Here is a 20,427-nt window from a genome sequence, read left to right as displayed (position 1 = left end):
CATTTGATTACTCAAGATCAAGACAGAATTTCTGTTCATGCTTTATAAATGCTCTTGTTGTGACAAGTGGAGGTTGCCATGACCTTTAACGGTCTTTTTGCCCTGGGTCCTTTCAAATCACTGGGGTGAGATCATGTTGGCACTGTATACCATACAGTGTTTAAATGATCAAAGCTGATATGCCACATTCTTCACACATCATACATTTTTGGAAAGCAAAAGGAGCACTGAAAAACAAGTGCTGGGGCACACTGCCAGAGGTGGTAAACTGCAGACATACTGAAGTAAAAATTCACTCTGCAACTTCTACAGTTTATACACATATCTCAAAAAGAAACTGTACTGTCTGGGATCACAAGTGTTGTAATTAAATCAAAATAATAGGAGCAATTTTTATTTTCAAGTGCAAAACAATTCTATTTCACTCTCCAAAACTGAGTCTATCACTCAAACTGACATTTCAGCACTGCACTCTCGAAGGATCTATCTTTTGGACAACATCAAACCAAGATCCTGCCAATATCTCAGAACAGCTTCAAATAAGAATGGAGAGGTTCACCTCAGTGTCATGGATAATATTCACTCTCAAGCAAGACCATTCTGGCTACAAATTGGCCACCATGTTGCACAATATATTGACGACACATCAAAAGTAGAGCCATTGAGTCATAAAGATGAAAAGCATGGAAACAGACCCTTTGGTCCAACTCATCCACGCAGACCAGACATCCCAACCCAATCTAGTCTCACCTGTCAGCACCCCGTCCATGTCCCTCCAAACCCTTCCTATTTGTATACCCATCCAGATGCCTTTGAAATGTTGCAATTGTACCACCCTCCACCATTTCGTCTGGCAGATCATTCCATACACTTACCACCCTCTACATGAAAAAGTTGCCCCTTAGGTCTCTTTTATATCTTTCCCATCTCACCCTAAACCTATGCCTTCTAGTTCTGGACTCCCTTCACCCCAGGGAAGAGACCTTGTCTATTTATCCTATCCATATCCTTCATGATTTGTTTTAAAGTATTGTGAACTACAACAAAAAAAGATGTATTAATTAGTGCCTTTCACAATTTCAGCATGGTTCAAAGCTCTCTACTTAAAAAAAGTAGTTAAGTGGAGAGCTTTGAACCATGCTGAAATTGTGAAAGGTGCTAACTAATACAATTTCCTTTACTGTAGTGCACAATACTTTAAAACATACCAGAATCCCATACATTAAATTTAACCAATGGCTCACAATTTCAAAAGTAAGCTGTCATTTATTTGAATAAAGAGGAAACTGAAAACAGAACCTAAGAATCACATTCAACAGAGATTTAAAACATTCAAGCCATTTATAAACTAACTAAAATTTATACAAAAATATTAACTATGTATATACCATATCATGTACACACTTCCTTTCTCTGTTCCTCTGCTTGGACAGTATGGAGCACTGAGCTGAAAGGCGTCATAATATGTTCCCTTTATTCTTCTGGCTGTTAAGTAGTTGGAAGCATGAATATCAAATATCATCAGCTGCTTCTATTAAGTAGTTCTGTCTTTCACTGGACATAATCCCTTTTTTATTTCACTATCTAACATTCCTAGATAGATTTCTGTGAGTTCTTTGCTTGGGACAGATGGAGATCACTGGGGATAAGTCCTGCAGAGGACTTACACGGATGGATGAAGAATTTGTTTCTCAGCATTGCACCACATCCAGGGGGAGGAAGTAAAATTACCATGGCATCATGAAGAGCAGAAATTACACACGACTCTAAATAAAATAAATGGCATTATGGTTTTGTGCTTTCAATCTTACAAGATGTAATAGGAAATAAATCATTGAGCTTCATTTGACCAGGCTTTGAGGAGAAGTTCCTCTACATTGACAAGGGAATGCAATGGATTGTAGTCTCATCTACTTCCCACCATTTTGCCTATTGCAGTGAAGACAGTGGATGACCCTCTTGCCCAGAGGCCAATTGAGACACTTAAGGAGACAGAAAGATTGCTGCCCAAAGTCTGCACAACTCAGCTTACGGTTGTTTGAAGCATGCTTGTAAGTAGATGTGGACTATTTGAGATGTGGAGGCGTTGTTTCCCTTTGTGGGAGAGTCAAGGAACAGAAGATATAGTCTCACAGAAAAGGATCAGCCATTAAATACAGAGAGGAAGACATATTCTTTCGTTCAGAGGGTCGTGAACCTATGGAATACTTTACAGCAGAGGGCCATAAAAGCTGGGTCGTTAGTTATATTCAAGGACGAGATAGAGAGATTTTCAATTAGTAAAGGAATCAACAGTTCGGGGATTAAGGCAAATGTAGAATTGAGGATTATAGGATTATCGTGATTTCATTGAATGGTGGAGTTGAGTTAATGGTCCAAATGGCCTAATTCTGTTCCTATACATCATGATCTTAGGGCCTTATAGCACCTACTCAAATTGTTGATACCCTCCAGTATTTTCCTCCTCAAAGGTCAACCCTGACTTCATCAATTATATCCAGCTGAGCAAAATTTGGAAATCTGGAATGCACACTGGTCTCAAACTCTCCACATCTATCCCTAACACTGTTAGCTGCTTATGCTCAGTTGTTAAAGGCAAGGATACCTGTCAGTTTGGTTTGCATAATCCACACGTAAACAGATAAGTACTTACTGACTTGGCAAATGTATTCTTCCTGAATTCAAAAGAACCCATGAGAACCAAATGAGGAGTGAGGAAAGTGAGAAGCCATTCCATCTTTCATCATCTGGACATATCAACTCTCAGAAGGAATCATCTCTGACAATCATTAATATGGTGATCCTCCTACATTAGTGTGTGTGAACAGCCTGGAAAACAAAGAAAAGGAATAATGTTTATTTGTGCCAAAGTAGCAATGTTGATAATCACCATATTCAGTTTTCTCAAAGTTTAGTCAGAATTGAAATTGAGTCAGCGAATGCGTCAGAGATATTTTCTTATGTTTCAACAGCTCTCCATGAGCTCCCTATTTTTAACAGAGAGGAGGGCAGACAAGCCACTTGTTTTCTCCCCTGTCAGCCTGACTGCTTGCAATGGCTCACCTCCAGTCTTGTTATTGTCGCTCGTGTTTTGTGGTCTCTCCTGCTGGAGCATGTGAAAAAATTAATAACCTGTGAATACACAAAGGCAAGACATTCCAATGGATGCATTTGGTGAAGTCAACAATGATACATGTGTATTACATTGCATAAGGAGTTTGGTGAGGGGAGCAGGTGATAACCCAGAGATACCGGAGTCCTTCAATCCCACTGAGACACTAATGCTTGTCAAAGCCTCCTCAAGAGCTTCGGTGGGTAAGGGAGGACTCCTTATTGCAGTCTACTCAACCTTCCCTGGTTCTTTCCCTGAGATCATTCAACTGCCTGAAATAAATTCTTACAAGCAGTCCATTAAAGCTTTCGTACCTTTATTTAAACACTTACTACAGTATCGCAGTTACAGAGTAAAAAGACACCAAGCCCGAGTCTAAGTAGACGTCTAAAACCTCTTTTCCTTTTGCTTTATTTCTAACATTCTTTGGGTTCTTTAATTTTATGCTTTCCCTTCATGTTCAGAGGTTGTACATAACCTCATAACTCATTTTATTAATATGTACCATCTCATATTTATTAAGCACATTAGAACCTAAGAAATAGGAGCAGGAATAGCCCATCTGGCTCCTCGAGTCTCCTCCGCAATTCAGTGAGATCATGGCTAATCTATTTGTGGACTCATCTCCACTCACCCACCTGCCCACCATAACCCTTAATTCCTTTACTGTTTAAAAATCTTCTATTTTTGCCTTAAAAACATTCAATGAGGTAGCCTCAATTGCTTTACTGGATAGGGACTTCCCCAGAGTCACAATCCTTTGGGTGAAGACATTCTTCCTCAACTCAGTCCTAAATGTGCCTCACTTATTTTGAGGTGATGCCCCCTAGTTCTAGTTTCACCTGTGAGTGGAAACAACCTCCTGGCTTCTATCTTATCTGGTCCCTTCATAATTGTACATATCTCTGTAAGATCCACCCCCTCATTCTTCTAAATTCCAATTAGTACAGTCTGAGTCGATTCAATCTCTCCTCATGAGTCATCTCTCAACTCCGGAATCAACCTTGTGAACATCCTCTGCACCCCCTCCAGGTCCAGTACATCCTTTCTCAATTAAGGAGACCAAAACAGCACACAGTAGTCTAGGTGTGGGCTTATCAGGACCCTATACAGCTGCAGCATAATCTTCCTGTTTTTAAACTCCATCCCTTGAGCAATGATTTGCTGTTTCATCATTTGCCAATTTCACAGTAATTCTGTAAGTCTATTAACATTGTCCTAACTTTTGAAAGGACGATGTCATTCTTAAATTGAGCTGCACAATCATACAGTGTACAGGAATCAGCAAGCAGCAAGAAGCAGTTGAAAATACCTCAGGCAATGGACAGGTGAATGACAACACCGGTACTAAACAGCTTGGCTAATAATTCCACAAGAGACAACCACTTTTAAATATAAAAATGTACAGCATAATTTATAGGAATGCTACCAGCTATTACAGAAGATACAAATGTTCAAGACTTCTTGCCCTAGGAAACTTCACATTGGCCTGGTTAAAACCCCATCAGCTTCTCCATACTGCATTCTAGTAGAAATAATGGTTATGTGCTTAAATCATACAAATCTAACTTTTGGCTGGTTTCAATTTAATCCACCTTAATAAGTTATTGATAAAATTGTTGCTGCTGAACTATGGGGGCAACACAGTTTAAGATTTCTCTATAATGAGCCGACTGGCACAAATTTTCATTTCTTATCCATTCATGGGTTTTCTCGTCTGGGTCATCATTTATTAGCAGCCCTAATTGCCCATGAGAAGGTGATGGTAATCTGTCTTTAGAATTGTTGCAGCCCATTTGTTGTAGGTACATTCAAAGGTTGTTAGGGGAGTTGTTCCAGGATTTTGAAACAATGACACTGAAGTCACAGGTTCCCTACAGCATGGAAACAGGCCATTTGGCCCAACAACTCTACACTGACCCTCCGAAGAGTAACTCACCAAACCCATTCTCCAATCCTATTACTCTACATTTACCCCTGATTAATGTACCTAACCTACACAACCCTGAACGCTATTGGTGATTTAGCATGGCCAATATACCCAACCTGCACATCTTTGGATTGTGGGAGGAAACCGGAGCACCCGGAGGAAACTCACACAGTCACCTGATGCTGGAATCGAACCCAGGTCCCTGGCACTGTGAGGCAGCAGTGGTAACCACTGAGCCAATGTGCTTCTCCAAATTCTATGATTAACTCTATGATTTTGAACCAATGACCTCTTTCCAAGTCAGGATGATGAGTGGCTTGGAGCAGAACTTGCAAGTGGTAGCATTCCTACGCTTGCCTGCCCTACTAGGTGGAAATGGTCATGGACTCGGGATCAAAATCAGAAATTGCTGGAGTAATTCAGCAGGTCTGGCAGCATCTGTGGAGAGAAAGCAGCATTAATGTTTTGGCTCCAGTGACCCTTCTTCAAAATGGTGCCTTCTGAAAAAGGGTCACTGGACCTGAAACATTAACACTGTTTTCTCTACATAGATGCTGCCAGACCTGCTGAGTTTTTCCAGCAATTTCTGATTTTGTTTCTGATTTCCAGCAGCCACAGTTCTTTGGATCTTTGTTTCATAGATGTGGAATATTATGCATACTTCAAATGATTGATTATAGTAGCTTTCACAGTAGATATTAGATTATTTATTCATGTGTACTTTACACTAGCTAGAATCAGAACTCTGCTGAAAACAGGAAATCCATCAATTTATACACCTCTTAGACACATCCACAAGTTCCAAATTTGTCAGTAAACGGATGTTTCCTGTATACCTTCATTCACACAGACAGGGCTGATGAATCTTATTCTAGTTTGGATGTCCCTGGTCATGTTGCTTAAATCCTTATCTATTTATCCCATCCCCCACTTCTGTCTCCCAAACTGCTAATCCACCATGATTCTCAATGCCCCACCAGAAGATTCTTGTTTGGAGATGTTTACAATGTTTGAAGAATTCTGCTCATTTAATTTTACGATGAACAGAGAAATCCATATTTTTAAAAATAAACTATGATTAACTCTTTCGAGCAAGATGCATTTTGTAGGTGGTACACACTGTTGCTATCGTGCAGTAGTGATGAAGGGAGTGAACGTTTGGGATATGGTGCCAATCAGGTGGATTCCTTTGTCTTAGGTATATCAAACTTCTTCAATACTGTTGTAGTTGCAGTCATCCAGGCAAGTGCGGAGTACTCCATTACACTATTGACTTGTGCCTTATAGACCAGCTCTGGGGAGACAGGAACTGAGTTATTTGCTGCAGGATTCCTAGCAATTTTTAAAATAGCAATCTATCCCACATTTGAGAAGTTTTCACAAAATCTGTGAGTCTATAAGTTGATAAATAAATGGAAAGATGATACCACAGGGTATAATGGTAATCTAGAGGCACAGGCTAATCTCCTGGAGAGCAGGATTCAAATCCTATCTTCGGAGAGTTTAAACTTGATGAATAAAATCTGGAAATGAAGGCTCACAGTGACCATGAAGCTGTCACTGATTTTTGTTAAAAAACCATCTAGTTGTGCAATGTCATTTTTGGGAACAAAACCTTCATTCTTTCCTGGTTCTAGCTTACACATGATTCTTAACTACAGGAAAGTGATTAATTCTTAACTTTCCTCTGCAATGACCTAACAAGTCACTTAGGGTCATGAGGGATGAGCAACAAATGCACATCATGTAAGTGATGACAGATTTTCTTCTTGAATCAGTTTTTGGGGATGGTGAGAATTGGTGACAGAAGGTGGATTTAAATTCTACTCTTGACATTTACTTGCATACATTTGCTGGACAATCATTCACAATGAAAGGCCATAAGACATCGGAGCAGAATTAGGTCATTCGGCCCATCAAGCCTGCTCTACCGTTCGATCAGGGCTGATGTGTTTCTCAATCCCATTGCCCTGCTTTCTCCCCATAATAGTTGATCCCTTTACCAATCAAGGACCTGTCTACATCGGAACAAATCACAACAGATGCTGGAATCTGAACTGAAAACAAAAAATATTCGAGATCACAGAGGGTCAGGCAGCATTCATGATGAGAAATCAAGCTAACATTTCAAGTCTAAATGACTGTTCCTCAGAGCTGGGGAAGTGAGGAAGCGGCAACATTTTTGCAATAGTGGGATGGGGAGATTGGAGTGCTGGGGGAGAAAGGATGTTAATAGTGTAGATTAAGTGATTGGAATGTGAGAATTGGAAAACAACTATGTGTCTAACTGCAAAACTGGAAAGAACTGACAGTCCCAATGGGGTAGGGAGAATCATGGAATCCGTATTGTGTGGAAACAGGCCTTTCAGCCCAACAAGTCCACACCGACCCTCCGAAGAGTAACCCCATTCCCACTACCCTATATTTACCTCTGACTAATGCACCTAACCTATTCATCCTTGAACACTGTGGGCAATTTAGCACAGCCAATTCACCTAACCTGCACATCTTTGGACTGCAGGAGAAAACCCATGTAGACACTAGCAGAATGTGCAAACTCCACATAGACAGTTGCCTGAGGCTGGAATCAAACCTGGGTCCTTGGCACTGTGAGGCAGCAGTGCTAACCATTGGGCCACCATGCCAAGAGGATGACAGAGAATGTAACAATAAAAGCTAAAAGAAAGAGAAAGAATGGCTTCACAATTTGAAAGTGTTGAACTCAATGTTGAGCCCAGATGGTTGTAAACTGCCTAGTTTGAAGATGAGATGTTTATCTCCAGTTTGTGCTGTGACTCACTGGAGTATTGCAGCATGCTGAGGACAGACACGTGGGCATAAGAGCAGGACGCTGTGTTAAATTGACAGGCAACGAGAAGGTCAGGATCATGCTTGCACACAGACCAGAGGTGTTCTACAAAGTAGTCACCCAGTCTGCATTTGCTTTCTGCAATGTGGAGTAGGCCACATTAGGTGTGGTGAATATAATACACAAGATTGGAGGAGGTACAGGTGAAATGCTGCTTCACCTGGAAAGTCTGGTTAGGCCCTTGGATGATGAACAGGGAGGAGGTGAAGGGATAGATGTTACACCTTCTGCAGTTACATGGGAAAGTGATGGAGGAAGGGGGAGGGTGTTGTGAATAGTTGAGTAATAGTTTAGGTTGTCCTGGAGGGACAGGGGGAGTGAGAAGATGTATTTTTTGGTGGTGTTCTGCTGGAGTTGTCTGAAATAGCGGAGAATATCCTTTGAATGCAGAGGCTGGTGGAATGAAAAGTGAGGACAAGGTGAATCCAATCACGCTGTTGTGAGTGATGGGAAGGGGCAAGGGTGGAAGCACAGGTGAAAGGTCGGGTGCAATTCAGGGCCTTGTCAGCCACAGTGGGTGGGAAACCACAACTATTTAAGAAGGAAGCCATGCCAGCAGTGCTGTTTTGGAAGGTGGCACTGTCCACACAGATACGATGTATCCCTGTTTTAAACATGCTCAATAACTTAGCATCTACAGCCCTCTGTGGCAATCAGTTCCACAGGTTCACCACCTTCTGGCTGAAGAAATTTCTCCACACCTTGGTTAGAAAGGGCTGTCCTTTTACTCTGAGGCTGTACCCTCAGAACCTCATCTTTCCAACTAGCAGAAAAATCATTTCTATATCAACTCTATCCAGGCCTCTCAGTATTTTGTAAGTTTTAATCAGATCCCTCCTCATCCTTCTAAATTCTACTGAGTACAGACCCAGAGTCCTCAACCACTCCTCATATGACAAGCCCTTTTTCCTCAGGATCATATTTGTAAACCTTCTCCAGACTCCATCCAAGGCCAGCATATCTGTCCTCCAATACGAAACCCAAAACTACTAACAATATTACAAATGCGATCTGACCAACAGTTTATTCAGCCTTAGCAGTACATCCCTGCTCTTGTAGCCATCTTGAAATGAATGCTAACATAGTATTTGCCTTCCTAACTGAACCTGCATGTTAACCTTAAGGCAGTCATGAACTAGTACTCCCAAGTCCCCTTGCGCTTCAGATTTTTGAAACCTTTCCCTGTTTACAAAATAATCTAACCTCTATTCTTCTGAACCAAACTGTATAACCTCACACTTTCCCAAATTATATTCCATGTGCCACTTCTTTGTCCAATCTGCTATCCTGTCAAAGTCCTTCTGCAGACTCCCCATTTCCTCAACACCACTTGTCCCTCCACCAATTTTGCGTCATCTGCAAAGTTAGCAACAATGCCGTCAGTTCCTTTGTTGAAATCATTAATGTATAACGTGAATAGCTGTTGTCCCAATATTGACTCCTGCGGAACTCCACTTATCACCAGCTGCCATCCTCAAAAAGACTCCCTATCCCCACTCTCTGCCTTCTGCCAGTCAGCAGATCCTCTATCCATGCCAGTACCTTGCCCCTAACACCATTGCTTTGTATCTTTCCCTCTTGTGCAACATCTTGTCAAAGGTCTTTTGGAAATCCAAATGGAACACGCCCACTGACTCTCCTTTGACTGACTTGCTTGTTATCTCCTCAAATAGCTCTAACATATTTGTCAGACATGAACTCTCCACGATGAAGCTGTGCTGATGCAGCCCTATTTCATTATGCATTCCCAAGTACTCCACAATCTAAGCCTTAATAATAGTTTCTAAAATCTTACCAACAACCAAAGACAGGCTAACCGGCCTGTAGTGGCCAGGTTGATGAACTTGTGTGCTCCCAGATACAGGAAGGACAACAACATTTGTAAATCTTTGACATGATTGATTTGTAAAGACCATGTTAGGTGGAAGAACTTGATTGAATTTTGCGAAGGAGGGACAGGAGAATGTAATTAAAATGAACCCCCAGAAGACAATTAATGAAGTTTTTCAAAAGAAACATTCAGTTTAAGTCAAAGTTCATGGAACTGAAAGTAGAGTATTAAAACATTAACCCATTTCATGAAGAAATTGAAATCTAATTATTTTAGTATAACATTCTCATTTGGATAACAAAGTCAAAAAACAGACTTCAGCACTTGAATCACTGCCAACAAGTTAGTAAGCACATTGTAGAATAAACGTGGGAGAAACCTTTACAGTTTGACTGGTGGCAGACAGCCAAACACCTGTATGAACTGCAGACAGTAAAAGCAGTTGAGAGTGTGGTGCTAGAAAAGCACAGCAGGTCAGGCAGCATGCGAGGAGCTGGAGAATCAACTTTTTGGGTAAAAACCCTTCATCAGGAATGATTCCTGATGAAGGGCTTTTGCCCAAAACGTCGATTCTCCTGCTTCTCAGATGCTACCTGACCTGCTGTGCTTTTCCAGCACCACACTCGCGACTCTTAATCTCCAACATCGGCAGTCCTCACTTTTGCCTAGACAGTAAAAGCAGTTGAGCCTCATGAATTCAATGCAAAGCTGTACAAACAAGTGAGAAGATTCATGAAAAGGTAAACATGCTTTTGTAGCTCAATAAGGCTTGTCACAAGACTATAGAGACAAGGACAAATTTCTTAAAGCTGGAAAGAAATTAAAATGGGATATGTTGTTACAATCCCAGCTGATGTTATTAACAGATAAGTCAGATCCTAGACTGAGATCTGGCTTGATAGATTGAATTTTGATTTGTTTTGGTTTTAAAAAGGTGGTCACTCATTGAAACATAAGTTTGCAATGTAGAGTAATTGATTTTAATAATAAAACAGGCATTTATTATGCAAAAAGAAATGAAAGTGTAACAGAATAAAGTAGAGCATTTACTTAAAACACAAGCTTAAAGATTTTTAAACACAAGTTGAGATATACTCCCACTAACCCCAAAAAAAGCTCCTTTACAAATCCCAAAAGTAGTCCTATACAGTACCCAAAGGTATCTCTTCTACAATACTCATACCAAAAATATAATCACTTTCTCAAATACTTCAATAGGCTTAATGTGACTGTGATTTCAACTCTCAGTCCAGAAAACTGGAAGACTTTTTTTCTGTAGCTGTCACCTACCTTAGTTTAAACATTTTCAGCTTCAAATAACCTCTTCTGAATTTATCCACAGACTTCTGGACTGGCACTATTCCTAAACACCTTCCTTTATTGTTTTACCTTCTCCTTTTCTCAGAAGTACTGCTTTGTAGAAGCATCTTCATCTATCTCACTGTAAAAATGTCCAAGCTGAAATTGAAATAATATCCTTCATTTTCAGGAGATTTTTTTTCCCCCAAGCATTAAAAATGCATCAAGATGTCTCTCACAGAAACCCTGATGCATAATGTGTACCTCACTCGGTGTTAAAATCTGTTAAAGTACCTACAAACCCATAGCTCTCTACCGGTTATTTTCAAAGAAATTGCAAGGCTATAGAAATACATGTACGTTAATTATTAAACCCTTCAAGCTTGGAGAAAGAGCTTTAAATTGTTAAATCAAAATTCAAACATTCAAACTTAAAAATAAATTACACATATGTATATGATGGCACATACAGTTGAGGTCATACAAGACACAAAGTTGAGACAAAATCACATCAATATACTAAGAAATTCTACTGAGACAATGAATTTCTCTCCTCTAGATAGATTTGAAGATTGAGTTTGATCTAAAACAGAATTATCATGTTACACATATCTTTATGTGAATATATAGTCAACACTCCTTGTTCAGTATAGACATGGTTGAATATTTGCTTCCATTTAGTTAGTTACTCTTTCAGTGAATTGACTACCATTACCCTATATATCGTAATGTTATAATCATTATTGTAATGAATTTCAGAATTGATTCTTGTAATAAATATGTACTAAGAGGTTACATCTAAAATTTAATTTCTGAAGGAACCCAAAATAAATATTTTCTGGAATTTTAAATTTAGAATTCCATGTAGCAATATTTGTTAACTTCAAAGGGGGAGATCATTTCATTCTACTATCAAGTCTCTAGCTCACAATGTTGACAAAGTTCCTTTAATGGTCTGAAACCACTCCAAGTTAAGGGTTTTGTCAAATAATAAATTTCATTGATTGGGCTACAAACAAAACTATTGCCTTGGTTAGAAGATGGGCTGAGTGGCAGTGGATGGAGGATTGAAACAATTGATAGGATGGGTGGGATGTGACTAGTGCTATTTGAGGTGCACTGTGTTACAGCCTCAAGTGTACAATCTACTTATCAATGACTTAATTGTTGAGATAGAAAGTCATATATTCCCCTAGCTTGCCAAAGGCACAAAGAAAGGTAGAATTGTAAGCAGCATAAATGGAAACATAAGATATAGGAGCATTCAATCATGGCTGCTGTGTTTGTCAAACTCATTCTTCTACCTTCTCCCTGTAACCCTTTAACCCCTTACTAATCAATAACCTATCAAATTCTGTCCTAAAGACACTCAAAGTCCACAGTCCTCTGCAGCAATGAGTTCAACAGATTCACCCACTGGCTGAGAAAAATTCCTCATCTCAATTCTAAAGAATTGTCTTTTCACGCTGAAGGTGCCCCTTCGGTTCCTAGTCTCTCCTACTAGTGGAAACATCTTCTCCATGTCCACTCTCTTCAAGCCTCTCAGTATTTTGTATGTTTCAATGAGATCCCTGTCATCCTTCTAAACTTCATCAAATACAGACCCAGAATCCTCAACTACTCCTCATATGACAAGCTCTCTATCTCCAGGATATCCTTGTGAACCTCCTTTGGGCTCCTTCCAAGGCCATCATATCCTTTCTTAGACACGAGGCCCAAAACCTCTCAAAATATTCCAAACGCAGTCTGATCACAGCATTATACAGCCTCAGCAGTACATCTCTGCTCTTGTGTTCTACTCATCTTGAAACGAATGCTAACATTGCATTTGCATTCCTGCAAATTACAATTACAAACCAATTGCATAAAAACTGTGGCAACTGGATTTCATAGGATGGAACAGGATACTTTCCAAAAGGCAATCTAGTATAAGTCCAAATCTATGTGCATAGTTTAGTAAAACATCATGAACAGACAACATAATTAATATGAGCAAAGATATGCTGGTCTGTGTATCAACAAGACAATAGACCCTGGTTGGACCAGTCACAGCATGATATGAAAAGATTTGGGTACCTTAGCTTAGAAAGGAGACACTGGTTTTGCAGGAAGTGCAGTACAGCTTAACCAGAATGACATTTGGACTCCAAGGGTTAAATTATGAGGTGAAAAATTGCACGAACTAGGGTTGGTCTTCTGGTATCTGAAATGTTACAAGTTGATTTAGACTAGGGGGTACAGTCTAAAAATTAAAGCCAAGCACTTCAGGAGTGAAGTTTGAAAACACTTTTGCATGCAAAGCAAGTTAGAAGTCTCCTCACAAATAACAATTGATGGTCAAGTGATTGTTAATTTTAAATTCACAATTAATAGATTTGTGCTAAGTAACAGCATTATTGGGTATGAAGCAAAAGTGTATATATGGGTTGGAGAGCTTTTCACCTTCCCAAATGCCTAAATAAGTCTGGACAAAAGAGTCAAGAAAACCCTTCCATCCTAAAGGATAATTGAGATCTTTCAAACAGCAGTGGGTAGAAGCTACGACATATGGGCGGCCACCAGGAAATCTCTGTTGGTTATGGTTGGTGAGAAGTTTCTCTTTTGTAGCAAAAGCAAGGGAGGAACTCATGGAGAAACACCCTGCTCTGCTCTTGACACCAACACCTGTTTACAGGGACTTCCTCACTTGTCCCAGCAATCTTGCACCATTTAATCGTGTTTGAGGGCTCAAGTGGCAATGCGTATCCTGTAGCTCACTGTGGTATTGGAAATGGCTACCATTCCCAGTCAGTCAATTTCTCTCTCTCACACACACACCCACACACACTTGCATTTGTCTTGAAAATAATTATTTTTACATTATGTTTCACTGTGCAGAAATGCATTTACCTTCTTTTAATTGGAAATGTGGAAAGTGAGTTCATTTATTGTCACCATTTAAACTTCCAGGACTTCTTGCTTCAGTTTGGGAAGGTAGCTACCATTTTATAATCAATCCAAAAAAAAACAGGATCGTTCAACTTATTTTATTTTCATTATACATTCAATTTCTGTAATCCTTCCCTATTTTGTAATAATTTATACCTTAGGCTGTAATTATTAAAATTTATAAACTTATAGATGGCCTAACTAGTGTTGCTTCATTAGAAGACAAGTGTTGCAAAAAATGACGGATCAAATTAGTAAGTCACTACAACAGTTCATATTTTACTGTAGAAAACCAAGGATAATTGGGGAAAGATTCTTTAATTATTTAAACATATCAACCAAGCATGACAGTAAGTTAATACTGAAACAAACATTAATACAGAGTGATGGAACACACTCCTCCTGTCAGGGTGAGTACAGTTCGAACAATACTCAAGCATGGTCATCTAATAGATGGTTGTATGTCCATCCTGATGAGCATTGGATGAAAAGCTACGGTGGAGACCCGGAAGTCATCTGCAGCTGTCTGTTTTTGCCCCCTCTTCTCTTACTTTAGATCCAACCATGCAAATTCTGCAGCAAGATGTTCATGCACCTCTGCACCTAATGCAATGTAACTTGCGTGATTCACTATATATTTGAACTACCACTTATTTTCAGTTTGGGTTTTGAATTTTGAGTTTGTACCATACAGATTTTCTGTCTCTGAGGTTAATAATTAACTTTAAGTATTTCTGCAGCCATGATGATTTATATTAAAACAGTTTGTGAGGGACTTTTTCACAGTTTAATGTGTTACTTGGTTCAAAATTTGTGACCCAGAAAGATAGATAACTATACCTCAAGGTTTTTGTTAAAAATTTCTGGACTGGAAGGTTTCTTTTAAACAAAAGGGCAACGCTCATAGTAGAGCCAGAAAGCCATTTGTTTCAGTTTTACTCTGGGAAGTCCTGTGATGTCCTTGCATAGAGATGCATGTGACCAACACTGCTTCTGAGAAGGGGAGGCGACAGTAAACTAAGGAGCTGGTTACATTTCTAGACTAGAATGATTGGGATAAAAACCTGAAAAGGAAGTTCATTCAAATTCAGGCATATGACAGACTGGAACCTATTCTTAAAACTAAGAGTTAAAGTCACAGATACTTTATATCTATCAACATGCTAGAGTAAGGGATTCTGGTGTGAGTAATGTATAAATGTTGTTGTTGGGTGCTATATAAGGAATGTTGTATTTTGTTAATTTGTAAAGGGATATTTTACTGTATGACTAAAAATTCTTTGTCTTTACTTTATAAGTAAATAGATTGATTGATTCTACTTTTATTCCATTCCTTCTTTGTGCTTAATAAATTAGAGTTTTAATGTTAAAAAACAATCTGCAACATTGCATTCTTCTGTCTCAGTGAGAGACCACCTTCTAAAAAGCAAAACAAAACAAAGTATGATATTTCCAGCCAATTCCTGGACGCAGTCGGAGAGATCACAAGGTCTCCAGAGAGCAGCAGAGCCTAGCGGGATAAGTGAGTACACAATTTAAATTTTTTTTTAGTTCCGTTTTTTTTCCTGGAGAGTTGGAGAGGTCACGAGGTTACATATTTGGGTGGTTGCTTTGCCTGAAACACTACTCAGGTAATGTGTCCCACCCATTCTCCTCCTCTAACCAAAAAAGAAGTTCTGTGTGTCAGTTGGCAAGGTGACAAGTGTTTTCTTTTGTGTTTCATTTGTTTTTTTTTCAGCAGAGTATTTGGGAATTTTGAATAGCGGGAATGGAGGTTAGGCAGTTGAAAGTTCCTCCTGCAACGTGTGGGAGGTAAGGGTCACCTCTAGTGTCCCTGCTGACTTCATTTGTGGGGAGTACACCTAACTCCAGCTCCTCGAGAACCATGTTAGGGAGCTGGAGCTGGATGAACTTCAGATCATTCAGGAGGGGTGTGGGGTTATTGAGAAGAGTAACAGGGAGGTAGTTACTCCATAGCCATGTGAAGAAGATAGATGGGTTACCATCAGGGGATGGAAAGGGAACTGGCAGGCAGTGCATGGATCTCCTGCGGTGGTTCCCCTCAATAACAAGTATACCATTTTGGATACTGTTGGGGGGGGGGGGGTGACTTATTAGGGGTAAGCAATGGGGCACAGGTCTCTGACGCAGAGTCTGTCCCTGTTGCTTAGAGGGGAAGGGGGAAGAGGAACAGAGTTTTAGACATTGAGGACTCCATAGTCAGGGGGACAGATGAGAAGCTTTGTGGGAATGGGAGAGACTCACGATTGGTGCATTGCCTCCCAAGTGCTTCTGATCGTGTTTTCGGGATCCTTGAGGGGCAGGGGAAGCAGCCCCAAGTCATGGTCCACATAGACACCAACAACATTGGTTGGAAGAAAGGTGGGGATCCAAGGCAGAAATTTTAGGGTGGAAGCTTAGAGCTAAAACAAACAGAGTTGTTATCTCTGGTTTGTTGCCCTGCTATGTGCTGGTGAAGCGAGGAACAGGGAGAGAGCGGAGCTGAACACGTGGCTGCAGGGATGGTGCAGGAGGGAGGGTTTTGGATCCTTGGATAATTGGAGGTCTTCCTGGGGATGGTGGGACCTCTACAAACAGGATGGCCTTCACCTGAACCAGAGGGATACCAATATCCTGGGGGAATATTTGCTAATGCGCTTTGTGGAAGTTTAAACTAATGCAGGAGGTGGATGGGAACCTGAATTGTAGTTCCAGTGTACCGGAGATTGAGGGTAGTATGGTCAGGGCTGGGTTTACAAGGTTATGAGAAGGCACCGGCAATCAGGATGTTGATTTGAAATGTGTGTACTTCAATGCCAGGAGCGTCCAAATAAGGCGGGTGAACTTGCAGCATAAGTTGGTACCTGGGATTTCAGAGACATGGTTAGAGGAGGGACAGGAATAGTTGTTGCAGATTCTGAAATTTAGATGTTTCAGCAAGAACAGAGAGGATGATAAAAGAGGAGGGGGTGTGGCATTGTTAATCAAGGGTAATGTTTGAGAATTCATCCACTGAGGTAGTTTGGGCTAAGGTTAGAAACAGGAAAGGAGAGGTCACTATGTTGGGAGTTTTCTATAGGCCTACAAATTGTACCAGGGATGTAGAGGAAAGGATAGCAAAGATGATTCTCAATAGGAGTGAGAGTAACAGGGTGGTTGTTATGGGGGACTCAAACTTCCCCAATATTGACTGGGAATACTATAGTTCAAGTAGTTTAGATGGGTCAGTTTTTGTTCAATGTGGGCAGGCAGGTTTTCTGATATAGTACGTATACAGGCCAACAAGAGGCAATGCCATATTAGATTTGGTACTGGGGAAAGAACCTGGCCAGATGTTAGATTTGGATGTAAGTGAGCACTTTGGCAATAGTGACCATAATTCAGTTGTGTTTACAATAGCAATGGGCAAGGATAGGTATATACCCCAGGGAAAGTGGTATAACTGGGGGAAAGGCAATTATAATGCAATTAGGCAAGATTTAGGATGCATAGGATGGGGAAGGAAACTGCAGGAGATGGACACTCTTGAAATGTGAAGCTTATTCAAGGAACAGCTACTACAGGTCCTTGATAAATATATACCTATCAGGCAGAAAGGTAGTTGTCGAGAGATGGAGCCATGGTTTACTAACAAAGTTGAAGCTCTGTCAAGATGAAGGAAAAGGCTATTGTGAAGATGAGGCATGAAGGCTCAGTTAGGGGGCTTGAGAGTTATAGGTTAGCCATAAAAGATCTAAAGAGAGGGCTAAGAAGAGCCAGGAGGGAATATGAGAAGTTGTTGGTGGACAGGATTAAGGAAAACCGTATGGCCTTCTATAGGTATATCAGGAATAAAAGAATGACTAGAGTAAGATTAGGGCCAAACAAAGATAGTAGCGGAAAGTTGGGTGTGGAATTTGAGGACATAGGAGAAGCACTTAATGAATACGTTTTGTCAGCATTCACATTGGAAAAGGGCAATTTTAGTGAGAATATGAAGATACAGGCTATAGGATTAGATGGGATTGAGGTTGACAAAGAGGAGGTTTTAGCAATTTTGGAAGATCTGAAAATGGATAAAACCCCGGGGCCGGATGGGATTTGTCCCCAGGTTCTTGGGAAGCCATGGAGGAGATTGCAGAGAGTTTGGCTTCAATCTTTATGTCATCATTGTCAACAGGTGTAGTGCCAGAAGACTGGAGGGTAACAAATGTTATTCCCTTGTGTAAGAAGGGGAGTCCGGACAACCCTGGTAATTATAGGCCAGTGAGCCTTACTTTGGTTGTGGGTAAGATTTTGGAAAAGGTTATAAGAGATAGGATTTATAATCATCTGGCAAGGAATAATTTGATTAGGGATAGTCAACACTGTTTTCTGAAGAGTAGGTCATGCCTCACTAACCTTATTGAGCTCTTCGAGAAGGAGGTAAAACAGGTGGGTGAAGGTAAAGTGGTTGATGTGGTGTATATGTACTTCAGTAAGGCGTTTGATAAGATTCCACATGGTAGGCTATTGCACAAAATAAGGAATTTTGGGATTGAAGGTGATTTAGCAGTTTGGATCAGAAATTGGCTAGCTGAAAGAAGACAGAGGGTGGTGGTTGATGGGAAATGTTCATCCTGGAGCTCAGTTACCAGTGGTATGCCACAAGGATCTGTTTTGGAGCCACTGCTATTTGTCACTTTTATAAATGATCTGGAGGTGGGCACAGAAGGATGGGTTAGTAAATTTGCTGATGACATTAATGTAGGCAGAGTTGTGGACAATGCCAAAGGAGGTTGTGGGTTACAGAGGGACATAGATAAGATGCAGAGCTGGGCTGAGAAGTGGCAAATGGAGTTCAATGCGGAAAAGAGTGAGGAGTTCACTTCGGAAGAAGGAACAGGAATCCTGAGTATTGAGCTAATGGTAAAATTCTTGGCCGTGTCGATGAACAGAGATCTCAGTGTCCAAGTGCATAAATCCCTAAAAGTTGCCACCCAGGTTGAGAGGATGGTTAAGAAGGCATATGGCATGTTGGCATTTATTGGTAGGGGATTAAGTTTCGGAATCATGAGGTTAAGATTCAGCTGTACAAGACAATGGTCAGGCTGCACCTGGAGTATTGCGTGCAGTTCTGGGCACTGCATTACAGGAAGGATGTGGAATCTTTGGAAAGGGTGCAGAGGAGTTTTACTAGGAGGTTGCATGGTATGGAAGGAAGATCTTACAAGGAAAGGCTGAGGGAAATGAGGCTGTTTTCATTGGAGAGAAGAAAGTTGAGAGTGACATAATCGAGATATATAAGATAACCAGAGGGTTAGATAGGGTGGACAGTGAGACCCTTCATCCTTGGATGGGGTGAAGGCTAACACGAGGGGACATAGCTTTAAATTGAGGGGTGATAGATTTAGGACAGATATCAGGAGTAGTTTCTTTACCCAGAAAATAGTAGGGGCATGGAATGGCCTGCCTGCAAAAGTAGTAGACTCGCCAGTGTTAAGGGCATTTAAATGGGTATTGGACATACATAGGAATAATAATGGAACGGTGTAGGTTAGATGGGCATCAGAATATTTTCACAGATCGGTGCAACATCAATGGCCGAAGGGCCTGTACTGCGCTGTAACCTTCTATGTTCTATGTTCTATTTCAGACTGGGATTGATCTTGTCCAGTTAATAATATTAGTCGTGATAACAACACTGGACACACATACTATATTTTGAATGCACTGCTTCAGAGTAGAGGATGAGTGGAAGCGGGGGGGTGGGAGAAGGAGTGGTAGGACAGCCCCTTCATTTGTAAAGGAATTATCTAGTCCCTAATAATTGCTGGTTTGGTTTAAGTTAAACTATTGTTTATTAGTAAGTAGACTCTTCAAGGTTATGACCGTAAACAGAAGGACACACTACCACTGAAGTAAAACAACCCAACTGACAGTAAATTAGCAATAATACTATAATTTACAGGATACTCCCAGTAATAATAAAAAGAACTTGATGTTCTTTACAGAAATGCCAAAGCTAATGTACGTACTTAAACTTTGATGGAATGAATTCTAACTATAACTTTCAATATATAGGTGTTGCTTTTATTAATTATACAGACAGTGATCTGATACTTGGCGAGTACCGAGTGCCAGTTTAACTATAATTAAGGAAAGACAGATGAACCATGATGTGTCTCAGATGCTCACAAAATTCTCTCAATAAAACCAGAATGTTATGTATTCACATTGGGCATTCTTTTGCAGTCCCCAGAAGATTTCATTCATTCTGTTAACCCAGTGTTTGAGTAGGCACTTGAGAGGATCTGTTGAGAGATTCACGTGTGTAGTCAACAGCAGTTTAAATTGGTGCACCTGGTACACAGACAATTCCAACATCTCATATGGGTACCAAGGGAAACATTTCTGCTACTCAGTATGTGTATCAAAACTTTTTCTTTGTAAACAATGGATTTACAATTGCATCACTACTATTAAGGAAAGCAAATGTC

General features: G+C 40.3%; 1 long non-coding RNA gene across 2 annotated transcripts in view; it reads right to left on the bottom strand.

Annotated features, from left to right (window-relative positions):
* The window catches only part of LOC140491958 (uncharacterized), a 176,460-nt gene that overhangs the window by 142,201 nt on the left and 13,832 nt on the right, over window positions 1-20,427 (bottom strand). Inside the window, exons 2-3 of one of the 2 annotated variants that reach the window (XR_011963456.1) lie at window positions 3,064-3,132; window positions 2,654-2,829 (exon numbers count right to left, since the gene is read on the bottom strand). This is a non-coding gene — a long non-coding RNA (uncharacterized lncRNA). The remainder of the gene's footprint in view (window positions 1-2,653; window positions 2,830-3,063; window positions 3,133-20,427) is intronic. The other variant, XR_011963457.1, reaches the window with a different exon arrangement.

This window comes from Chiloscyllium punctatum, chromosome 20 (assembly GCF_047496795.1).
Source record: "Chiloscyllium punctatum isolate Juve2018m chromosome 20, sChiPun1.3, whole genome shotgun sequence".
NCBI classification, from domain to species: Eukaryota; Metazoa; Chordata; class Chondrichthyes; order Orectolobiformes; family Hemiscylliidae; genus Chiloscyllium; species Chiloscyllium punctatum.
The sequence above is the reverse complement of the archived record's forward strand: the minus strand, read 5'-3'. Positions and strand labels throughout refer to the sequence as shown.